The 21,981-nt window shown below is 45.5% G+C and overlaps 1 protein-coding gene and 1 non-coding gene across 2 annotated transcripts in view; both read right to left on the minus strand.

Moving 5' to 3' along the window:
• The window catches only part of LOC126177105 (proton channel OtopLc), a 760,838-nt gene that overhangs the window by 546,281 nt on the left and 192,576 nt on the right, over window positions 1–21,981 (minus strand). The window lies entirely within an intron of this gene.
• Window positions 2,003–2,076, minus strand: Trnat-ugu (transfer RNA threonine (anticodon UGU)). The gene has a single exon. It is a non-coding gene; the product is annotated as a tRNA-Thr (tRNA).

The following is a 21,981-nucleotide window of genomic DNA, read 5'->3' on the forward strand; positions in this document are numbered from 1 at the left end:
AAGCCTATCTATAGATGCAAAATTAAAAGACTATAAAACAGTTACACAACCAGAAATAACGTATGCAGCTGAAACTATCTTCAAAACAACTAATACAGCAGAAATTGACAGAATACTAAAAATAGAAAGAAGAATAATTAGGACATGTATAAATAAACAGTATAAAATAAATGGCCATTGGAGAATAGCATCAAATGAAACAGTATATAAGAAAATAGAACCAGTCATGAGCACAATCAGGAAGAAACGCATCTCATTCTTTGGACATCTGATGAGAACTCCAGAAAACAGAATTAGTAAAAAAATAATACAAAAATTGTGGAATAGCAAGAGCGACATTAAATGGATCACAGAAATTAAGGAAGATATAAAAGAACTTCAAATTACAGTAGATGAACTAAAAAACAAGACAGAGAAAACCAGAATACTGCAAGACCCGCAAACCAGACTACAAATGAAAATCAATAAAAGGAGTACAGGAAGAGTTTTCTCAGATGAAGAAAGAAAGAAAATATCTGAAAGAATGAAGAAATATTGGGCAGACAGAAGAGCAAAACACCTTTCATATAAGAATAGCCTCTAATAATTATATTACCTAAATATATTAAGTTATTGTCGAACCAAATTGTATCCATTTGTAACAACTTGTTTAGAACTTTGTATTTTTGACTACAGTGGTCCAATGAAGGCCATAAAATAAATAATAATAAACTAAAACTTTCTTTCATTTTTGTTATTGTTTATTCGACGTACAGGTTGAGCAGTAGTGGAGAATGACTGCATCCCTGTCTTACGCCCGTTTTTTTAATCTGAGCATTCCGGTCTTCGTCTTACATTCTTACTACTCCCCTCTAGATTCTTGTAGGTTGTGACCTTACTGTCACATATCGCTAAGTTGCATTGTTTCATTTTCCATCACTATTTGGTGGTTGCTTTATTCGGAGTATTGGACATGTGGGCTTGGGACGGAGACTCCATTTTTCGCACTGGAAAAGTGAAATCCTGGTGTGGTCTCAGGGTTCTCTTGTCGCAGAAGGTAGTCAGGGAATCTCATTAGGAGACTGGCAGTTCACGGAAGCCTCCTTTGTGCTTTTGTGGGCAGAGCTGGTGCCTGGCCTAGCTGAGGCCAGGGGAAGCCAACCCATCGCTGCCACCCCCAGAAAATAACTGAGTATGATATTTTTTGGGTTTTCTTCATGAACACCGAAGGTCGAGACATCATTTCGCCGCCGGCCGGGGTGGCCGAGCGGCTCTAGGCGCTACAGTCTGGAACCGAGCGACCGCTACGGTCGCAGGTTCAAATCCTGCCTCGGGCATGGATGTGTGTGATGTCCTTAGGTTAGCTAAGTTTAAGTAGTTCTAAGTTCTAGGGGACTGATGACCACAGATGTGCTCAGAGCCATTTGAACCATTTGAAGATCATGTCGCTGCCTGGGCAGCATGAGATAAGCGATTGCTTTAACGCCTAAATTTTGGTCATCCAACTGAACTGAGTTGCCCCACCACCGTGCAGGGTAGTAATGGGCCAACTAGTTGAGGAGAAACATGTAAAAGTGTTGTGGGGAAGGCGAACCAAAGACTGTGTTTTATTGGCAGAACATTTAGGAGATGTATAGATCTACTAAAGAGACTGCCTAACTATGCTTGTCCTTGCTCTCTTGAAGTACTGCTGTCTGATGTGGGATCCTTACCATAAAGGTTAACGCAGTTCATCGAGAAAGTTCAAAGACTGGCAGCGCGTTTTGTGTTGTCGAGAAATAGGGGGGAGAGTGTCAAGGACGTGACACAGGATTTGGGGTGGACATCATTAAAACAAAGGCGTTTATCGTTGCGGCGGGATCTTCTCACGAAATTTCAATTAGCAACTTTCTCTTCGGAATGCGAAAATATTTTGTCGATACCGACCTATATAGGAAAAAACGACTATCAAATTACAATGAAATGAATACGCTCAGCTGCACACAGGCGTTGATATAAGTCAACGGGGACAGTTGAAAATGTGTGCCCCGGCCGGGACTCGAACCCGGGATCTCCTGCTTACATGGCAGACGCTCTATCCATCTGAGCCACTGAGGACACAGAAGATAGTGCGACTGCAGGGACTTATCTCTGGCACGCCTCCCGTAAGACCCACATTCGCAACTTATTGTCCCGCACTATATTCATAGTGCCTCTGCCCATTATACTCATTACGCGCGGCTTTACTGCCGGTTCCCGTAAGAGTTCGGGAGCTGTTTGTGCATCCACACAGAAGAAGATGGTCAAATGGCCAGTGAGCGTTAACTAATTTGCATCTGTTCTTTCGGACATGTCCGAAAGAACAGATACCATCTTCATATAAAAACTACTATGATGATAAAATAGGGGAAATCAGAGCTCGCACGGGAAGGTATAGGTGTTCGTCCTTTCCGCGCACTGTTCGAGAATGAAATGACAGAGTTATTGTGAAGATGGTTCTTTGAAGCCTCTGGCAGGCGCTTAAATGTGATTTGCAGAGTACCGAAGTAGATGTAGATGCAGAAGTAATAGTACTACACTCATCTTTGTTAATGTGAGTTTTGTAAACCAAGAGTGGGGAGTTTCTCTTATATTCCCATGCTTTTTCATGAAATAAGCCATATTTTCGTCCGTCACATTGAATTGTCCCCTCCACGAAGAGCTTTTTGAGAGTAGAGAATTGAGGATGGACAATAAAGTTTCGTGGCGTTCATGTTCCACCTGCTGTGCGACTGATCCTCTTACTGGTGTCTGGTGTTTCAGAGCCCACGATTTGCTGATTTTGGGGAAATGTAAGTTTTGTAATTTGCAGTCGTGCAATCCGTACTTTGAGGAGCTCGATACTTACTTATTGTGGCAACTTGAGTTTCATGTTTGGTCATAGCTTCTGATTATGTTTCATCAACGCTGAATCCTTGAGATACCCAGAAAAGAATAACTTTTGATTTCTCTTTGCAGTCTTTTCTATAATTTGGTACATCCCTACAGTGTTAAAGTCATTTTCTGTAAATTCAGTCCAGATTTTTAGAAGATCTTTGCTTCCTGTTAACTACTCGTGTATTGTGTCCCATAATTAGAGCAAATAAGAATCTGTTCTGTGATACTTGATTCAAATTACGAAAGTCTTTAAACTGTCCTACATCTTTTCACTGATTAGGCGACATACTAATGATAAATTTAACCTGTTGCGTGTCTAAGCTTTTTTTTCTAACTGTGACAGTGGTACAGTTGTTTGCAGTGGCGAAACTAATCGCTCATTCTCTTATTATTCAGTGGAGGTAACGAGCGTTGTACTTGCTCGTCTTGTTTGCTCGTAAGTCTGTTATTGACTGGGGACTATTGTGTCCATTTGCCCTATGATTATAAGTTTGCTGTGTGTTGTTCCATGACTAGTTTGCAGACGACCTTGCAGCATTCAGACGTAATAAGCGACAGAATTTTACAGCAACGTCACAGCATAACTCAAGTCCAAGGCCATTGCCTACGCGAACAACCTATGAACTTTCAACACGTTATCACCCGTCTTTCCCTATAGTTTATACTTTTGTTCTGACCATGTGAAACATCTTGTACTATTTTACGTCGTACACCGCTTTTTCTAGGTTGACAAATCCTATTAAACTGTCTTGATTTTTTCTTAGCTCCTGGCTCTAGTATCTAGCGCAGTGTGAGAAGTGTCTCTTTTGTACATTTACCTGTGATAAAGCCCAACTGATAATTCAGCTCGCTCTGTCCCTCCACGAGATCCATGGCGTTGCAGACAACGGCGCTCAGATTGATGCCATGTTTGGAAGGTATCTCATACCGTCCACCACTGCCATTTAGTGGAAAAAGAAACGGGAATATCGAGTATCGGACCAGATTTGTGAGACTAGATTCAAGACTTCTTTACAGACAGATCTCAACAAGCCGCTTTCAAGAGAATAAGATCGACAGATGTAAAGGTAATATATGAAAGAACTGTGACAGATCCATTATTGTCTACAATGTATATGAATGATCTAGTAGAAAGCGTCTGATGCTCTTTAAGACTGTTGGCTATTTGTCTACAAGAAATAAGCAATGCCAGAAGCCAGTATCTATTTGCAGAACGACCTGCAGAGGACTGACGAATGGAGCAGGTTCTGGCAGTTGACCCTGAACGTAAATAAATGTAACAAACTGCGCTTACATGGGAAAAGAAAGCCACTACTGCACAACTACACTATTGATGAGGAACTGCTGGAAACTTCGTCTACCGTAAAATATCTTTGAGTAGCTATCCAGAGCGATCTTAAGTGGAATGCCCACATAAAGCAAATACTAGGAAAAGCAGATGCACAGATAGATTCATACCTGCAGGAAGAATCTTGAGGGAATGTAAGACATCCACGAAAGAAGTGCCTTATAAGGCGCTTGTTCGACCGGTTCTTTGGCACTGTTCATCAAACTGCGACCCGTACCAGGTGGAACTGATAGGAGAGTAGAGAAGATTCGACGAAGAGCGGCGCGTTTCGTCACGGGATCGTTTAGTCGTCGCGAGAGCGTTACCGAGTGCTCAACGGACTCCACTTGCAGACGTTACAAGAGAGTCGTCGTGCGTAACTGCGAGGTTTACTGCTGCTGAAATTACAAGAGAGCATTTTCCTGCAAGAGTGGGACAACGTATTACTTTAAACTGTGCGCCGACAGAGACTCCAACTCGGGAACTTTGTCTTTTGCGGGCAAGTGCTCTACTAGCAGAGCTACCCAAGCACAACTCACGGCCCGTCATCACAGCTTCACTTTCATCAGTACCTCACTTCCTACCTTCCAAACTTCCAGACGTTCTCCTGTGAGGACGGGTCGGGAGTCGTGGCTGGATAGCTCAGTCTGTAGAGCACTTGCCCGCGAACGCAAAGGTCCCGAGTTCGAGTTTCGATCCGGTTCACAGTTTTAATCTGCCAGGAAGTTTCACACAAGCGCACGCTCCGCTACACAGTGAAAATCTCATTCTGGGAACATATTACTTCCTTAAGTTTCCTTTAATTTACGTGTATGATCACAAACTTTTTGTTAACAAATTACCGGTTTCGGTCTATAATGACCGTCATCAGAACTGCAGCAAAAAATGGGAAAATCATAAATACAGTCGCATATTGTCTGCAGCTTTATAAATAGACCATAATGAAGCTGTAGACAATCTGCGAGTGTATTTATGTTTTTCCCATTTTTTGCTGCAGATCTGATGATGGTCATTATAGACTGAAACCGGTAATCCGTTAACAAAAAGTTCGAGACTATACACGTAAATTAAAGGAAACTTATTGTATATACAGGTCACTGTTTTATTTGCGTCAATGTCGCACCTTGTGATATTGTATTGCATTGTATGTGAACGGGGGACGTAGAAACGACGGACAGGCTCCGTCCCCGCCGCAGCCGCAGTGGTCCACAACCCCACGACGACTACCGCAGACCACTTCACCCCTCCGCCGCCCCACATCCAACCCAGGGTTATTATGCGGTTCGGCCCCCAGTGGACCCCCCAGGGAACGTCTCACACCAGACGAGTCTAACCCCTATGTTTGCGTGGTAGAGTAATGGTGGTGTAACTGAGGCGGAATAAGGGGAACCACCGCGCATTCACCGAGGCAGATGGAAAACCGCCTAAAAACCATCCACAGACTGGCCGGTTCACCGGACCTTGACACAAATCCGCCAGCTGGATTCGTGCCGGGGACCAGGCGCTCCTTCCCTCCTTCCCCGCCCCCCCGCCCCCCCCCCCACCCCCCTTGAAAGCCGTGAGTTAGACCGCATGGCCAACTGGGCGGGCTTAGCTTGTGATATTACTTACTTCCACGTACGAGGGCTACTCAGAAAATAAGGACTCATCAGGCGCGAAAAGGAAATCACAGTGTAAACCTGCCGAAGCTTTGCACAGGTGTGTTGCACAGTGTCTCCAGTAGGCCTGTTGATCGTGTCTCGTCGATCTTTACAGTTCTGAGCGCACAGTGAGCATGTAAAGATGTCTAGATAAGTATCGTCTCCCGCCAATTACGACAGCCCGTGATAGACTTCGCCTGATGTTATGCAGCCCACATAACGTAACTGTCATGTGAATCCTCCTTCATGAAAATCCTCAGCCGCACACTGCAGGGGCAATGAGAACAGGCCTGCAGCGTTTTCGATCGAATGTGTTTGCTCACTCACTGTACAGTCCAGATGTGGCTGTCTCATTTTCATCTCTGCTGACATGAACCGCTATGAAGACAACTTTTTGGCAAAGACAACGACTGGACTTTACTTTCAGAACAGCCCTCGTATATCTCGCGTAATAACCATTCGAGAAATCATAGGCAATACAGAGGCTTTTTATTTTATTTATTTACACGTCAAGTTCCGTACGACCAAATTGAGGAGCAAATCTCAAAGGTCATGGAACGTGTCAGTACATGCAATTACAACAAACGTAATAACAAATGAAAATAAATGTTCATGAACCTTAAAAAAGTCAGTCAATAAGTTTAAGTAAACGCTATCAGCAATACAATAAAAATCAGCTTTATGTTTCAAGGAACTCCTCGACAGCATAGGAGTGACCCATGAGGAAAATCTTCAGTTTAGATTTGAAAGCGCGTGGGTTACTGCTAAGATTTTTGAATTCGACTGGTAGCTTACTGAAAATGGATGCAACAGTATACTCAGTATACTGCACACCTTTTTGCACAAGAGTTAAGGAAGTCCGATCCAAATGCAGATTGATTGCTGCCGAGTATTAACCGAGTGAAAGCTGCTTATTCTTGGAAATAAGTTAATATTGTTAACAAGAAACGACAGTAAGGAATATATATGAGAGGCCAATGTCAAAATACCCATACTCATGAACAGGGGTCGGCAAGAGGTATGTGAAATTACACCACTTATTGCCTGAACTGCTCGTTTCTCAAGCAAAAAATATCCTTTTAGAATGGGAAGAATTACCCCAAAATATAATACCATACGACATAAGCGAATAAAAATAAGGAAAGTAGATTAATTTTCGTGTCGAACGATCAGTCACTTATGATAACGTTCGAATAGTAAGAATTCGAGTGTTACGTGTTTGAACAAGTCCTGAACGTGGGCTTTCCACCACAGCTTAGTATCTATCTGAACACCTAGGAATTTGAACTGTTCAGTTTCACCAATCATATACCCGTTCTGTGAAATTAAAACGTCAGATTTTGTTGAAATGTCTATTGGAAACTGTAAAAACTGAGTCTTACTGTGATTTAGCGTTAGTTTATTTTCTACAAGCCATGAACTGTGGTCATGCATTATACTATTTGAAACCGAGCCAATGTTGCACACAACATCCTTTATTACCAAGCTAGTGTCATCAGCAAAGAGAAATATTTTAGAGGTACCCGTAATACTAGAGGGCATATCATTTATGTAAATAAGGAACAGGAGTGGCCCCAAGACTGATCCTTGGGGCACCCCCCCCCACTTGACGGTAACCCAGTCAGACCCCACATCACAGCCGTTATCAACATTGTTAAAAGTGACCTTTTGCTGCCTGTTGCTAAAGTAAGAGGTGAACCAATTTTGAGCTATTCCCCGTATTCCGTAATGGTCCAACTTCTGGAGCAATATTTTGCGATCAACACAATAAGATGCCGTAGTTAAATCAAAAAATATGCCAAGCGTTCGAAAGCTTTTGTTTAGATCATCCAGTACCTCACAGAGAAAAGAGAATATAGCATTTTCAGTTGTTAAACGACTTCTAAAGCCGACAATCATTCTTCCCACGCGGCATTCACCATTCGCAACTGAAACAGGTTCGTGAGGTTGGGGAGGGGGGGGTGTACTGGGTATTGGTACATCTACATCTACATCATTACTCTGCAATTCACATTTAAGCGCCTGGCAGAGAGTTCATCGAACTACAATCATACTATCTCTCTACCATTCCACTCCCGAACAGCGCGCGGGAAAAACGAACACCTAAACCTTTCTGTTCGAGCTCTGATATCTCTTATTTTATTTTGATGATCATTCCTACCTATGTAGGTTGGACTCAACAAAATATTTTCGCATTCGGAAGAGAAAGTAGGTGACTGAAATTTCGTAAATAGATCTCACCGTGACAAAAAACGTCTTTGCTTTAATGACTTCCATCCCAACTCGCGTATCATATCTGCACACTCTCTCCGCTATTACGTGATAATACAAAACGAGCTGCCCTTTTTTGCACCCTTTCGGTGTCCTCCGTCAGTCCCACCTGGTAAGGATCCCACACCGGGCAGCAATATTCTAACAGAGGACGAACGAGTGTAGTGTAAGCTGTCTCTTTAGTCGACTTGTTGCATCTTCTAAGTGTCCTGTCGATGAAACGCAACTTTTGGCTCGCCTTCCCCACAATATTATCTATGTGGTCTTGCAACTGAAGTTGTTCGTAATTTTAACACCCAGGTACTTAGTTGAATTGACAGCCTTGAGAATTGTACTATTTATGGAGTAATCGAATTCCAACGGATTTCTTTTGGAACTCGTGTGGATCACCTCACACTTTTCGTTATTTAGCGTCAACTGCCACGTGCCACACCATACAGCAATCTTTTCTAAATCGCTTTGCAACTGATACTGGTCTTCGGATGACCTTACTGGACGGTAAATGACAGTATCATCTGCGAACAACCTAAGAGAACTGCTCAGTTTGTCACCCAGGTCATTTATATAGATCAGGAACAGCAGAGGTCACAGGACGCTTCCCTGGGGAACACTTGATATCACTTCAATTTTACTCAATGATTTTCTGCCTATTACTACGAACTGCGACCTTCCTGACAGGAAATCACGAATCCAGTCGGACAACTGAGACGATACCCCATAGGCCCGCAGCTTGATTAGAAGTCGCTTGTGAGGAACGGTGTCAAAAGCTTTCCGGAAATCTAGAAATACGGAATCAACTTGAGATCCCCTGTCGATAGCGGCCATTACTTCGTGCGAATAAAGAGCTAGCTGCGTTGCACAAGGACGATGTTTTCTGAAACCATGCTGATTACGTATCAATAGATCGTTCCCTTCGAGGTGATTCATAATGTTTGAACACAGTATATGCTCCAAAACCCTACTGCAAACCGACGTCAATGATATAGGTCTGTAGTTCGATGGATTACTCCTACTACCCTTCTTAAACACTGGTGCGACCTGCGCAATTTTCCAATCTGTAGATACAGATCTATCGGTGAGCGGGCGGTTGTATATGATTGCTAAGTAGGGGGCTATTGTATCAGCGTAACCTGAAAGGAACCTAATCGGTATACAATCTGGACCTGAAGACTTGCCCGTACCAGACGTAGTCTCCGCCTCACTCCATTAGGTGTCTTGCGGAGTATCATTTAGATGTAGACCGTAAGAGCGTTCTGGACCGATATGTGTATCAACCCCCACACTATTATTCTGTAGTAGTTGCCGAGTTATGTAGAAAGGAGAGCCGAATTTCCACTCTACTTTGGACAGGGCAGCTACGTTTGGAAGACTAGCGACCATTGGGCGAGCGAGGTACTCTCCCTGGGGCCGCTGCGCCGCCACGGCGGGGTGACTTCCGCCGGACTTTGACCTGGGGCCGTGACCTGCGCGGAGACTCACCGGACAACGCGCCCTACTGCGTCGCACTCGCCAGCCGGACCGCCGCTAAAGGTCACCGCCACAATTAAATGGCAAACGCGCGGTCACCTCCTTTGTGCACGCAGGTTACCACTCATCGCGGGTGGCTGACCTCAACGTCGCAGAAAACACTGGTATACGTATTTTACCTTACCGATTGTTCTCACAAACGACAGTAATCAAATGAGTACCATTTCTCGATGATCATAACCCATCTTCATCACATAGGGTCCAGTCGCATTAATGTGGCCCCCCAACTACGTTCGAGATCGAAGTGAAGTAGCCCCTCACAGACTGCAGGTGAGAGCACCAGCAGTGACAGCGATAGGCACTTACATAGACGGCGGCTGTATCGCGTACACAAGGTATCTAAGGGCAGTGTATTGGTGCAGCTGTGATTTTTACGCAGGGTAAAATAATGTAAATCTCGTGTGACTAGGGCCTCCCGTCGGATAGACCGTTCGCCGGGTGCAAGTCTTTCGAGTTGACGCCGATTCTGCGACTTGCGCGTCTATGGGGATGAAATGGTGATGATTAGGACAACACAACACCCAGTCCCTGAGCGGAGAAAATCTCCGACCCAGCCGGGAATCGAACCCGGGCCCTTAGGATTGACATTCTGTCGTGCTGACCACTTTTTTTTTTTTTTTTTTTACAGAGGGTAGCTAACCTTTTTTTTTCATTTTGTTCGATATAGTTCGTTGCGTTAGGTCTGGGCGGACGTCACAAGACATCCGTTGAAGTTCATCGTTGATGCCTTGGCTCAGTTTTTTATTACAGAGAGCATACAGCCCTCTGACCGAACACGCTGACCTACCGTGTCGGCATCAGTCAGCTACCAGAGGCGGACTGTAGTCAGGGTGATTCTTATGTAAAGGTTTCCGCCATGGTTCAAATGGCTCTGAGCACTATGGGACTTAACATCTGTGGTCCTCAGTCCCCTAGAACTTAGAACTACTTAAACCTAAATAACCTAAGGACAGCACACAACACCCAGCCATCACGAGGCAGAGAAAATCGCTGACCCCGCCGGGAATCGAACCCGGGAACCCGGGCGTGGGAAGCGAGAACGCTACCGCACGACCACGAGATGCGGGCTGCCTTTAGGTCAGACGATACAAATGACACTTGCACGCTTAGAGTAGCAGATTGACGGTAACCAACTTTAAACAGAACTTGATTAATTTTCACACACATGTATTAAAATAATAAAAATCATAAAATTACGTTAATCTTATTCTCACATATCTCTGATACTTGACAAAGTGTCTATTCATTTATCTTCGTGGCTATGTACAGGAATGTGGTACTCTTATTAGGCGCCTACTGAAACTTGACTATAGACTAACGCAGACTGACTAATCGGAGGTCTGTACACACGTTATAATACCTCGAGCGTACAGGTATCACTGCGCGAGTGTGATCCGCGAGGAGAAAATGTTCTACGTTAGCAGCAATCTCATTGGCTGCGTTACATATTAATATGCGGATGGGCGGAAGCAGAATGTGGTCCGTCTCTATGACAGCGCCATCTCGTAGTGTGGAGACGGACGAGCGCTGCGCCTGCGCTGTTGTGCTTAGCGGGGCGCGCTCTATTGGGAAAGTTGTGTACGCGCTGACTACGCGGAACTACACTCCTGGAAATTGAAATAAGAACACCGTGAATTCATTGTCCCAGGAAGGGGAAACTTTATTGACACATTCCTGGGGTCAGATACATCACATGATCACACTGACAGAACCACAGGCACATAGACACAGGCAACAGAGCATGCACAATGTCGGCACTAGTACAGTGTATATCCACCTTTCGCAGCAATGCAGGCTGCTATTCTCCCATGGAGACGATCGTAGAGATGCTGGATGTAGTCCTGTGGAACGGCTTGCCATGCCATTTCCACCTGGCGCCTCAGTTGGACCAGCGTTCGTGCTGGACGTGCAGACCGCGTGAGACGACGCTTCATCCAGTCCCAAACATGCTCAATGGGGGACAGATCCGGAGATCTTGCTGGCCAGGGTAGTTGACTTACACCTTCTAGAGCACGTTGGGTGGCACGGGATACATGCGGACGTGCATTGTCCTGTTGGAACAGCAAGTTCCCTTGCCGGTCTAGGAATGGTAGAACGATGGGTTCGATGACGGTTTGGATGTACCGTGCACTATTCAGTGTCCCCTCGACGATCACCAGTGGTGTACGGCCAGTGTAGGAGATCGCTCCCCACACCATGATGCCGGGTGTTGGCCCTGTGTGCCTCGGTCGTATGCAGTCCTGATTGTGGCGCTCACCTGCACGGCGCCAAACACGCATACGACCATCATTGGCACCAAGGCAGAAGTGACTCTCATCGCTGAAGACGACACGTCTCCATTCGTCCCTCCATTCAGGCCTGTCGCGACACCACTGGAGGCGGGCTGCACGATGTTGGGGCGTGAGCGGAAGACGGCCTAACGGTGTGCGGGACCGTAGCCCAGCTTCATGGAGACGGTTGCGTATGGTCCTCGCCGATACCCCAGGAGCAACAGTGTCCCTAATTTGCTGGGAAGTGGCGGTGCGGTCCCCTACGGCACTGCGTAGGATCCTACGGTCTTGGCGTGCATCCGTGCGTCGCTGCGGTCCGGTCCCAGGTCGACGGGCACGTGCACCTTCCGCCGACCACTGGCGACAACATCGATGTACTGTGGAGACCTCACGCCCCACGTGTTGAGCAATTCGGCGGTACGTCCACCCGGCCTCCCGCATGCCCACTATACGCCCTCGCTCAAAGTCCGTCAACTGCACATACGGTTCACGTCCACGCTGTCGCGGCATGCTACCAGTGTTAAAGACTGCGATGGAGCTCCGTATGCCACGGCAAACTGGCTGACACTGACGGCGGCGGTGCACAAATGCTGCGCAGCTAGCGCCATTCGACGGCCAACACCGCGGTTCCTGGTGTGTCCGCTGTGCCGTGCGTGTGATCATTGCTTGTACAGCCCTCTCGCAGTGTCCGGAGCAAGTATGGTGGGTCTGACACACCGGTGTCAATGTGTTCTTTTTTCCATTTCCAGGAGTGTATGTACACAACACTTATGGTCACACGACGGGAATTAACACAGTTTGAACGCGGAATGGCAGTTGGAGCTAGATGCACGGCATATATCATTTCGGAAATCGTTAGGGAATTCAATATTTCGAAAACCTCTGTGTCAAGAGTGTGAGGAGAATACCAAATTTCAGCCATTGCCTCTCATAACAGACAACGCAGTGGCCGATGGCCTTCATTTAGCGACGGAGAGCAGCGGCGTTTGCGTACAGTTGCAAGTGCTGACAGACTACCAACACTGAGTGAAATAGGTGCTGGCGGAGGTTCGAGTCCTCCCTCGGGCATGGGTGTGTGTGTTTGTCCTTAGGATAATTTAGGTTAAGTAGTGTGTAAGATTAGGGACTGATTACCTGAGCAGTTAAGTCCCATAAGATTTCACACACATTTGAACATTTTTTGAAGTAAGTGAAATAACTGCAGAAATCAAAGTGGAATGTACGACGAGCGTAACCGTTACGTCAGTGGGGCGAAATTTGGCATTAATGGGTTATGGCAGCAGGCGAACGACGCGTGTGTCTTTCCTGGACTCGTGACCATATCGTTTCGACCCTAGACGAAAAACCGTGCTCTGGTCAGAGGAGTCTCAGTTTCAGTTGGTAAGACCTGACAGTAGGTTTAGACTGTGGCGCAGACTCCATGAAGCCACGTTGACAACAAGGCACTGTGCAAGCTACTGATGGCTCCATATTGGTGTACGCTGAGTTTACATGGAATGGACTGAGTGCTCTGGTCCAATTGAACTGATCATTGACTGGAAATGGTGACTTTTGGCTACTTGGAGACCATTTGCAGTCATTCATTGACTTTGATGTTCCCAAAGAACGGCGGAATTTTTACTGATGACAAAGTGCCATGTCACAGTGCCACAATTGTTCACGATTGGTTTGAAGAACAGTTCGAGCGATTTATTTGGCCACCCATATCGTCCGACATGAATCCCATCGAACATTTATGGGACACAATCGAGAGGTCAGACCGTGCACAAACTTCTGCACTGGCAACACTTCCGCAATTATGGACGGCTGTAGAGCGCAGCCTGGTCCAGTATTTCTGCAGGGGACTTCCAACGGCTTGTGGAGTCCATGCCACGTCGAGCTGCCGCGCTACGTCGGGAAAAAGAAATGGCTCTGAGCACTATGGGACTCAACATCTTAGGTCATAAGTCCCCTTGAACTTAGAACTACTTAAACCTAACTAACCTAAGGACATCACACACACCCATGCCCGAGGCAGGATTCGAACCTGCGACCGTAGCAGTCCCGCGGTTCCGGACTGCAGCGCCAGAACCGCTAGACCACCGCGGCCGGCCGGGGAAAAAGAAAGTCCGACGCGATATCAGGAGATCGTGCATGTGTGTGACTAGCAGTCATTCCTCGACAGATGAAGCTACTATCGCCTGGTCGGGTTTATATCGATAGTAAGTCGGTGGTCAAAACGTTTTGGCTGAACAGTCTGTATCCGTATTGAGAGACGCATAGCATTGTTGGATGGAGGAAGAAAGCGTTGCGGGAAAGCGAAGAAATCCCGGCGGAGGGGTCGGGAAAACAGTGGCCCACGCATTGCAGCAGCACCGCATGGCCTAAACGCGGGCGAGCCGTGTTTGGTCCGTGCAGTGACGGCGACAGCGCAGGTAGCGGACAGGGGCGCCTTCAAGGTCGCCCCGGTCGCCATCGGCAGGCGCTCGGGCCTCACCAGCGATGCGCAGAAGCGGACAGTTCCGGGCACTCTTCCACAGGCGCCTCACTGGCTGCGCAGCAGTGTGCGATTTGTGCTTTTAGCAGTGGGGGGGGGGGGATGTCTTAGGGGGGTTAGTATAATTATATATGTTACTTGCTTGGACCGTGGCGTTACCCATGGTTAAACAGTTATCTATAAATAGATGTTAATGCCGAAACTCATTATTCACGCGTATGCACCATCAGAAAAGCCATCCCTTGTTGTATCTTTAAAAGTACATTACAGGTAAAGCTTATTTACAAAAATCATCTACATACAGGTATACGAGGGGAATTCAAAAAGTAAAGGCACATTTGTGAAAAGCTGTACTTATTCTGATGATAGAAAACAGAAACATGCGTTATTTTTCTACGTAACCTCCCTGGACTTCAATGCAGTTTTCTCGACGTTTTACGAGTTTTTTTTTATTTCATCAGAAAATACGTTTATCGTTTGCATCTGTAACCAATTTTGCACCGCAGAAATGACGTCTTCATCACTTTCAAATCTTCTTTCCTGTAGTGCTTCCGTTAAGGGTCCAAACATGTGAAAATCGCTTGGAGCCAGGTCTGGACTGTATGCTGGATGTTCCAGCAGCTCGAACCTGAACTCCTTTATTGCGTCGGCTGTCCGTTTGGCAGAATGTGCGCTAGCGTTATCTTGCTGCACGATGACACCTATTCACAGTTTTCCACGAAGTTTGGATCTGATTGCAGGTTTTAGTTTCGTACGCAACACATCACATCCACCATACAATACAAACCTGGCTCTAAAGCCTCGTTTACGCTGGGGCGACGTCTTGCGACATTGTGGAAATGTGGCGTGCGTCGTCTTGTCATTTAGTTCTAAATGTTTTGAAATGCTTAACTACTGCATAACACTTTTTCAAAATTAATAAGCAAACATATTAATAGTATTAATAGTAAGACTGTATTAAAAAACTTTCAGTGTTCGGCTCCACAAATTTAAATTATAGGTAAAGTTTTACTCCAGTGCGTGGGAAATAAACATCACAGGTTGGGATGCATAAACTGAAACCAGAGGAGGGGATGGTCTGATGCAGATGGGGGGAAATCCCCTCATCCTCCTCTGCAAATCGCACACTGCTGCCCAACCACAAATCACAGGCACCAACAACAAAAATGGACGACCAATGTGTGTCGTCACATTAACAGCGAGGCTAATATAGGTGAAACACAAGTTCAGGATTGATCAAGAACTTTGCAAGTAAGGAGCCACCCATACACTGACATCAGCCACCATCTCGCTGCAGCTTGCCGCAGCATCGTTCGTCATTGACCTTCGTCTGTAACCTCCAACGGTTCACGCCTGTAACGCCAGAAATGCATATCCTCCTATTTCCATCTATTGTACTATAAATTTTTTCCTTATTTTATTACCTGAAGATATGACATTTCTGTGTCTTTATATATATATACACTCCTGGAAATGGAAAAAAGAACACATTGACACCGGTGTGTCAGACCCACCATACTTGCTCCGGACACTGCGAGAGGGCTGTACAAGCAATGATCACACGCACGGCACAACGGACACACCAGGAACCGCGGTGTTGGCCGTCGAATGGCGCTAGCTGCGCAGCATTTGTGCACCGCCGCCGTCAGTGTCAGCCAGTTTGCCGTGGCATACGGAGCTCCATCGCAGTCTTTTAACACTGGTAGCATGCCGCGACAGCGTGGACGTGAACCGTATGTGCAGTTGACGGACTTTGAGCGAGGGCGTATAGTGGGCATGCGGGAGGCCGGGTGGACGTACCGCCGAATTGCTCAACACGTGGGGCGTGAGGTCTCCACAGTACATCGACGTTGTCGCCAGTGGTCGGCGGAAGGTGCACGTGCCCGTCGACCTGGGACCGGACCGCAGCGACGCACGGATGCACGCCAAGACCGTAGGATCCTACGCAGTGCCGTAGGGGACCGCACCGCCACTTCCCAGCAAATTAGGGACACTGTTGCTCCTGGGGTATCGGCGAGGACCATTCGCAACCGTCTCCATGAAGCTGGGCTACGGTCCCGCACACCGTTAGGCCGTCTTCCGCTCACGCCCCAACATCGTGCAGCCCGCCTCCAGTGGTGTCGCGACAGGCGTGAATGGAGGGACGAATGGAGACGTGTCGTCTTCAGCGATGAGAGTCGCTTCAGCCTTGGTGCCAATGATGGTCGTATGCGTGTTTGGCGCCGTGCAGGTGAGCGCCACAATCAGGACTGCATACGACCGAGGCACACAGGGCCAAAACCCGGCATCATGGTGTGGGGAGCGATCTCCTACACTGGCCGTACACCACTGGTGATCGTCGAGGGGACACTGAATAGTGCACGGTACATCCAAACCGTCATCGAACACATCGTTCTGCCATTCCTAGACCGGCAAGGGAACTTGCTGTTCCAACAGGACAATGCACGTCCGCATGTATCCCGTGCCACCCAACGTGCTCTAGAAGGTGTAAGTCAACTACCTTGGCCAGCAAGATCTCCGGATCTGTCCCCCATTGAGCATGTTTGGGACTGGATGAAGCGTCGTCTCACGCGGTCTGCACGTCCAGCACGAACGCTGGTCCAACTGAGGCACCACGTGGAAATGGCATGGCAAGCCGTTCCACAGGACTACATCCAGCATCTCTACGATCGTCTCCATGGGAGAATAGCAGCCTGCATTGCTGCGAAAGGTGGATATACACTGTACTAGTGCCGACATTGTGCATGCTCTGTTGCCTGTGTCTATGTGCCTGTGGTTCTGTCAGTGTGATCATGTGATGTATCTGACCCCAGGAATGTGTCAATAAAGTTTCCCCTTCCTGGGACAATGAATTCACGGTGTTCTTATTTCAATTTCCAGGAGTGTATATATAGTGTGTGTGTCGATGTATAATTGCTTTGTTTTGTAAATATTATTTGTATTTTTACGCTGGGTCTTGCCTACGGGAAACTATGCTATCGAACGATTACATCGATAGGTCGTATGGAGAACCATAGTGTTTAGGATCTTTGGTAGTGTTAACTCTGCCGCATGGAGCACGGGCAGAGCGTAGTCTGGCTGGAGTAGGGCGGTAGAGCAGGTGTGTTGTGTGAAGCTCCCGCGAGTTGCCGCGCTTCCGGGGTTTGGCAGCATGTAATTGCGCTCGACTTGCTATGTTAGTTTCTGACACGGTGTCGCGGACGGGAAGCGTTAGCTGGCACACATCAAGAGCCCGTTTCGGCTGGAGACCGTGTCGAGAAGAAGGCGCGCCAACATCCATCTTCTGCAACAGCGACGGCTGACAATAAGTGATTGTCGCCACCTCCTCGATCGACGACTTCAAACCATCAATCGACCAACAAGGAAGACTGGAAGCACGTAAAGTTTTAGAACTGTATGGCAGACATCAGCTTTTAAAATTGTTCCATTTGCCTCACAAAATTACAGCAACTTAGCATGATCCTTTGTTGCTCATTGTCCCAATTGCATTACCAAGCAGGGTCCCTTCCTTTTCCGGAATGAACCCGAGTGTCGTTTAAATTCAAACGCCAGCATCATTCGATTTCACTGCTTTAGTTTCAAAGTTCAGTTAAGGCATTCATAGCTGGCTACAATATTTAGATTACACAAGCACAGATTAAGAGTGCGAGTTTTGTTACCGTATTTTAGCTTATTTGTGACTCCAGCTCAACTTGGTACTTACTAAATTTTACTATTGTTAATTGTTCAGAATCATTAAATTCAAGTTCAAAGTTAAATCTCTTATTTCTAAATTGTGTAGATTCAAGTAGCTTTTGAAATGATTCTTGAGGTAGCCCAAGACTAACCTTATTTTATTGAATTTCGTAGTGCTTGAGAAACAAAGCTCACTATTAATTTCAGTCACTAAATTAACTTTCAATTTTCCGGTTTTATTAATTCTTTTGCTAAATTAAGTCAGAGCGTACCGAAATTTATTACTTCGGACAAACATTCAGTTTTCACACAACACGTGTCAACCTTCAGTTGCCACGCTTTTAGTGCTAATTATATGTGCATTAATCTTTCATTTTCAGTTATTATAGTAGTTGTCCATAGGACTGGCGACCGTAATTTTCCCCAAATCTCAAATATCTAATTAACGCCAATTACTTGTTAACGTAACGATCGCACATTTACTTTCTTTATTAATTTTACCCTTTTCTCAAAATTAATTTCCACCAATTTCATTTGCATTTTTCCTTTCATTTAGATGTAACGCTTTCCTCCCTCTTTACCGACAGATTAACTTCGGTGACAATTGCTTTTCCCAAATTTCCATTAGGTACACGCGGTTTAATTTTTCACTGTCATTAAGGTCGATAAGTGAGGGGGAGGTTACACGCCTCTGTATTTAGTTGAAACTATCCATCGTTTACTTTGTTATTAGCCTCTACAGTTAACAGACAAAACATTATGACCACGCGACGGTGCATGCTGCGTGGTGGTTTTGCGGGCACGTGAAGCGGGAGCAAATGTATGTAAGGGGAGCAGACACTGACAGGGGATCACCCTAGTGAAGATATGGGCTGCAAATGTGGAAACCCATTAAGATAAGTGACTTTTGCAAAGGGAATATTTTATGTATGTGTAGGTTAGAGTCATAACTCACATGCTCCAAAATAATGAAAATTGAGATGACGACATATTCTCATATAGCTTTATACTATATTCTCATATAGCTTTATACGTAGTACATAATTCACGAAAATGCTATTCACATTTGGCACAAGATCCTTGAGAACACCGGTGTTAAACTTCATGGTTAGTTTCCAAAGTCTCATGATCCGCGGGATCTTGTGAGTTTTGTCCCTACCTCATCTTGACCAGTCAGCGATTAGCTCACTCGGCGCCATTTTCTTGTGTAGTAGTAAATATTGGTGCCAGTGGAGTGCGTTTTCCGTTCTGTTCAGTTATTGTGGTGAATATAATTCAATATAGTGGTTGGAATACAACTGATTTGAGACACAAGCAATGGAAGAAAACGTTTCACCCGTTGGAGAAATAGGAAGGCCAAGGAAACGTTCACAGCATCCAGAAATGACCTTGGAGTGTTTAAATCTGTTTTTAAATCTGGAGTAAGTGCACTTACACATCCCTAACTCATCCAACCAAAGAATTCACTCTCTTCAGAGAAAAGGAGGGACGCTGAAACACTCCTGACTGCCCATTATGGGGAAAACTGGAGAGAAATTGGGGAGGTCAAGTTCTATAAGCATGAGAATACATTGGATCAAACTGATCATGAGTGTATGTGTGACATGATTCAAGAGGAACTTAATGTTGTGATATAGACATAGAAGAGTAAAATTATTTTCGGTTTTAGAAGTGAATCTCCTTCAAATCTTCAGTTTTATTTTAGTAGCTTATTGTCCTTTGGGATTTGATAGTTTCTTTCTTCTCAAAGAAGAATGCTTAACAAGTTTGAATTATTTTTCCTGATTATAATATTCTACTTTTCTTTGTGATCAATAATTAGTTCTCATGAATGGAAAATTTATAATTTTCTTTTATCATTAAACTGAAGAAATGTGCACGGTAGACATTTCTTTCATGAAACTGCAAACGGTATTCCAAACTAGAGAATATCTTCTGTAAACTAACACAAGCAAAGTCCATAAAAGACGATTAATTGATATTTATCACGAATAACATTGGAATGTAATATTATATATACACTGTAGAAGAGAAAGTGGCTTGCAGTCGGAACCAAAAAGTGTTGCATATCGAGTCGCAACACGATAGTTCCCGCGAAACCAACATCGTCCAAACAGTTCAGTACCAAAACTGACAAGATCTAAAAAGGGGATTGTCAAAACTTACATGTTCCATAGCTCATTAACAAAACTCACATGATCCATAATATAACCTTAAATAATTGTAATTTCTCAATAAGCAAACATAATCTGAAGTATACATAGTGATTTATATCCATTGTTGTCGCACATACTGATGTCTATATGTGGGACATATATATCTTCCCTTTGCAAAAGTCACTTATCTTAATGGAGATATATATATATTTGCGAATGAGCGCATTAGGACTGCGCAAAGTACTTAGTGGGATGAATCAGCCTTTCTTTGTGCCCATACTTCTTTCATTCTTTTGCTGCGGGCTTCTCTTCTTTCTTGAGACCACCTTGTTCCAGTCTTCTTTGGTTTCTCCTCTTGGTCAACTTTCCAGTTGTGAATTTTGGATCTGAAGAATTCCCTGTTTTGGATATCCTTTGGTGTAATTCCTGCTAGTTTCAGATCTGTTTTGGTTCAAAATGGTTCAAATGGCTCTGAGCACTATGAGACTCAACGTCTGAGGTCATCAGTCCCCTAGAACTTAGAACTACTTAAACCTAACTATCCTAAGGACATCACACACATCCATGCCCGAGGCAGGATTCGAACCTACGACCGTAGCAGTCGCGCGGTTCCGGACTGAGCGTCTAGAACCGCTAGACCACCGCGGCCGGCAGATCTGTTTTGGTTTGGCCAATCAGTTTCATTGGGTCTGTTTTAGATTTACTCCTGTTTTAATAGAATTCAACTATTTGTTTTGTAAGTTTGTCCGGATTCATTCTTTTGATGTGCCTATAGATTCTTAATCTGCATTTTCTAATGCCACTGTGAATATTAGAGTATTTTTTGATTTCCTGTTTGCCTCTCAGCCGATACTGTTCATATACAAGTTTTGGGCCTAAACTTTTTCTTACGATCTTCCGTTCCTTTTTCTGAATGTTTTCTATGTCTGTTTTCCTCTTTTAAATTAGTGTCTCTGATCCATTATTATTATGCAGAGCCTGTGACCGAGTATCTCAAAAACGACGAGGATGGTCGAATGATCACGTGCCACTGTCGTGAGCATCAACTGGAAGAGAGAGGAGCTATAAGTAATGCAAAAATGATTTTTTTTTCAGAATAGTTCCTGTGAAATCGTTTGAGAAAGACTGCAGGGTGTGTGCACCTCGTTTCTGTCATGGCCGACCGACGGAAAGGGGGCAAAGCACTGTCGACCTCCCCTTCGGAACAACGTATGAATTCGCCCAGCGCCTTAGACGAAAACTGGTCACTGAGCATCGCCCACCGTAGCCTGCGTGGTCTCTAGTGGCAGCAAAGAGACAGCGGAGGCGGCTGGCTGCGAGTGCAGGTGCACTGGGCCGTGACGTGTGGGGGTCGGGTTTCAGGGGCCCACAGCTGCCCGCGCCGGCACCGTTACCTGGGGGCGCGGACCTGTTGGCCGTGCTGCAGGCGCTGCAAGCACTCACCATACAGACATAGCAACAGCTGCTTCCAGATCACGAGACAGTATTCCCTGAAAGTGAAGCGCACGGAAGTGTGCGATCCTGAAAATTTGATCGGGTTACCGTGCTAACAAACCAGTAGCTGCCCTACATATGAATGCCCCAACAATGAAGAAAATGAACCTCTTTGTAGGACTCTATACAAACATCCACAGTTCCAACTAACCCAGCCTTGGCCATTAAAATTGCTGCACCACGAAGATGACGTGCTACAGACGCGAAATTTAACCGACAAGATGAAGATGCTGTGATAAGCAAATGATTAGCTTTTCAGAGCATTCACACA

Source organism: Schistocerca cancellata, chromosome 3, assembly GCF_023864275.1.
Source record: "Schistocerca cancellata isolate TAMUIC-IGC-003103 chromosome 3, iqSchCanc2.1, whole genome shotgun sequence".
In the NCBI taxonomy this organism is placed as follows: Eukaryota; Metazoa; Arthropoda; class Insecta; order Orthoptera; family Acrididae; genus Schistocerca; species Schistocerca cancellata.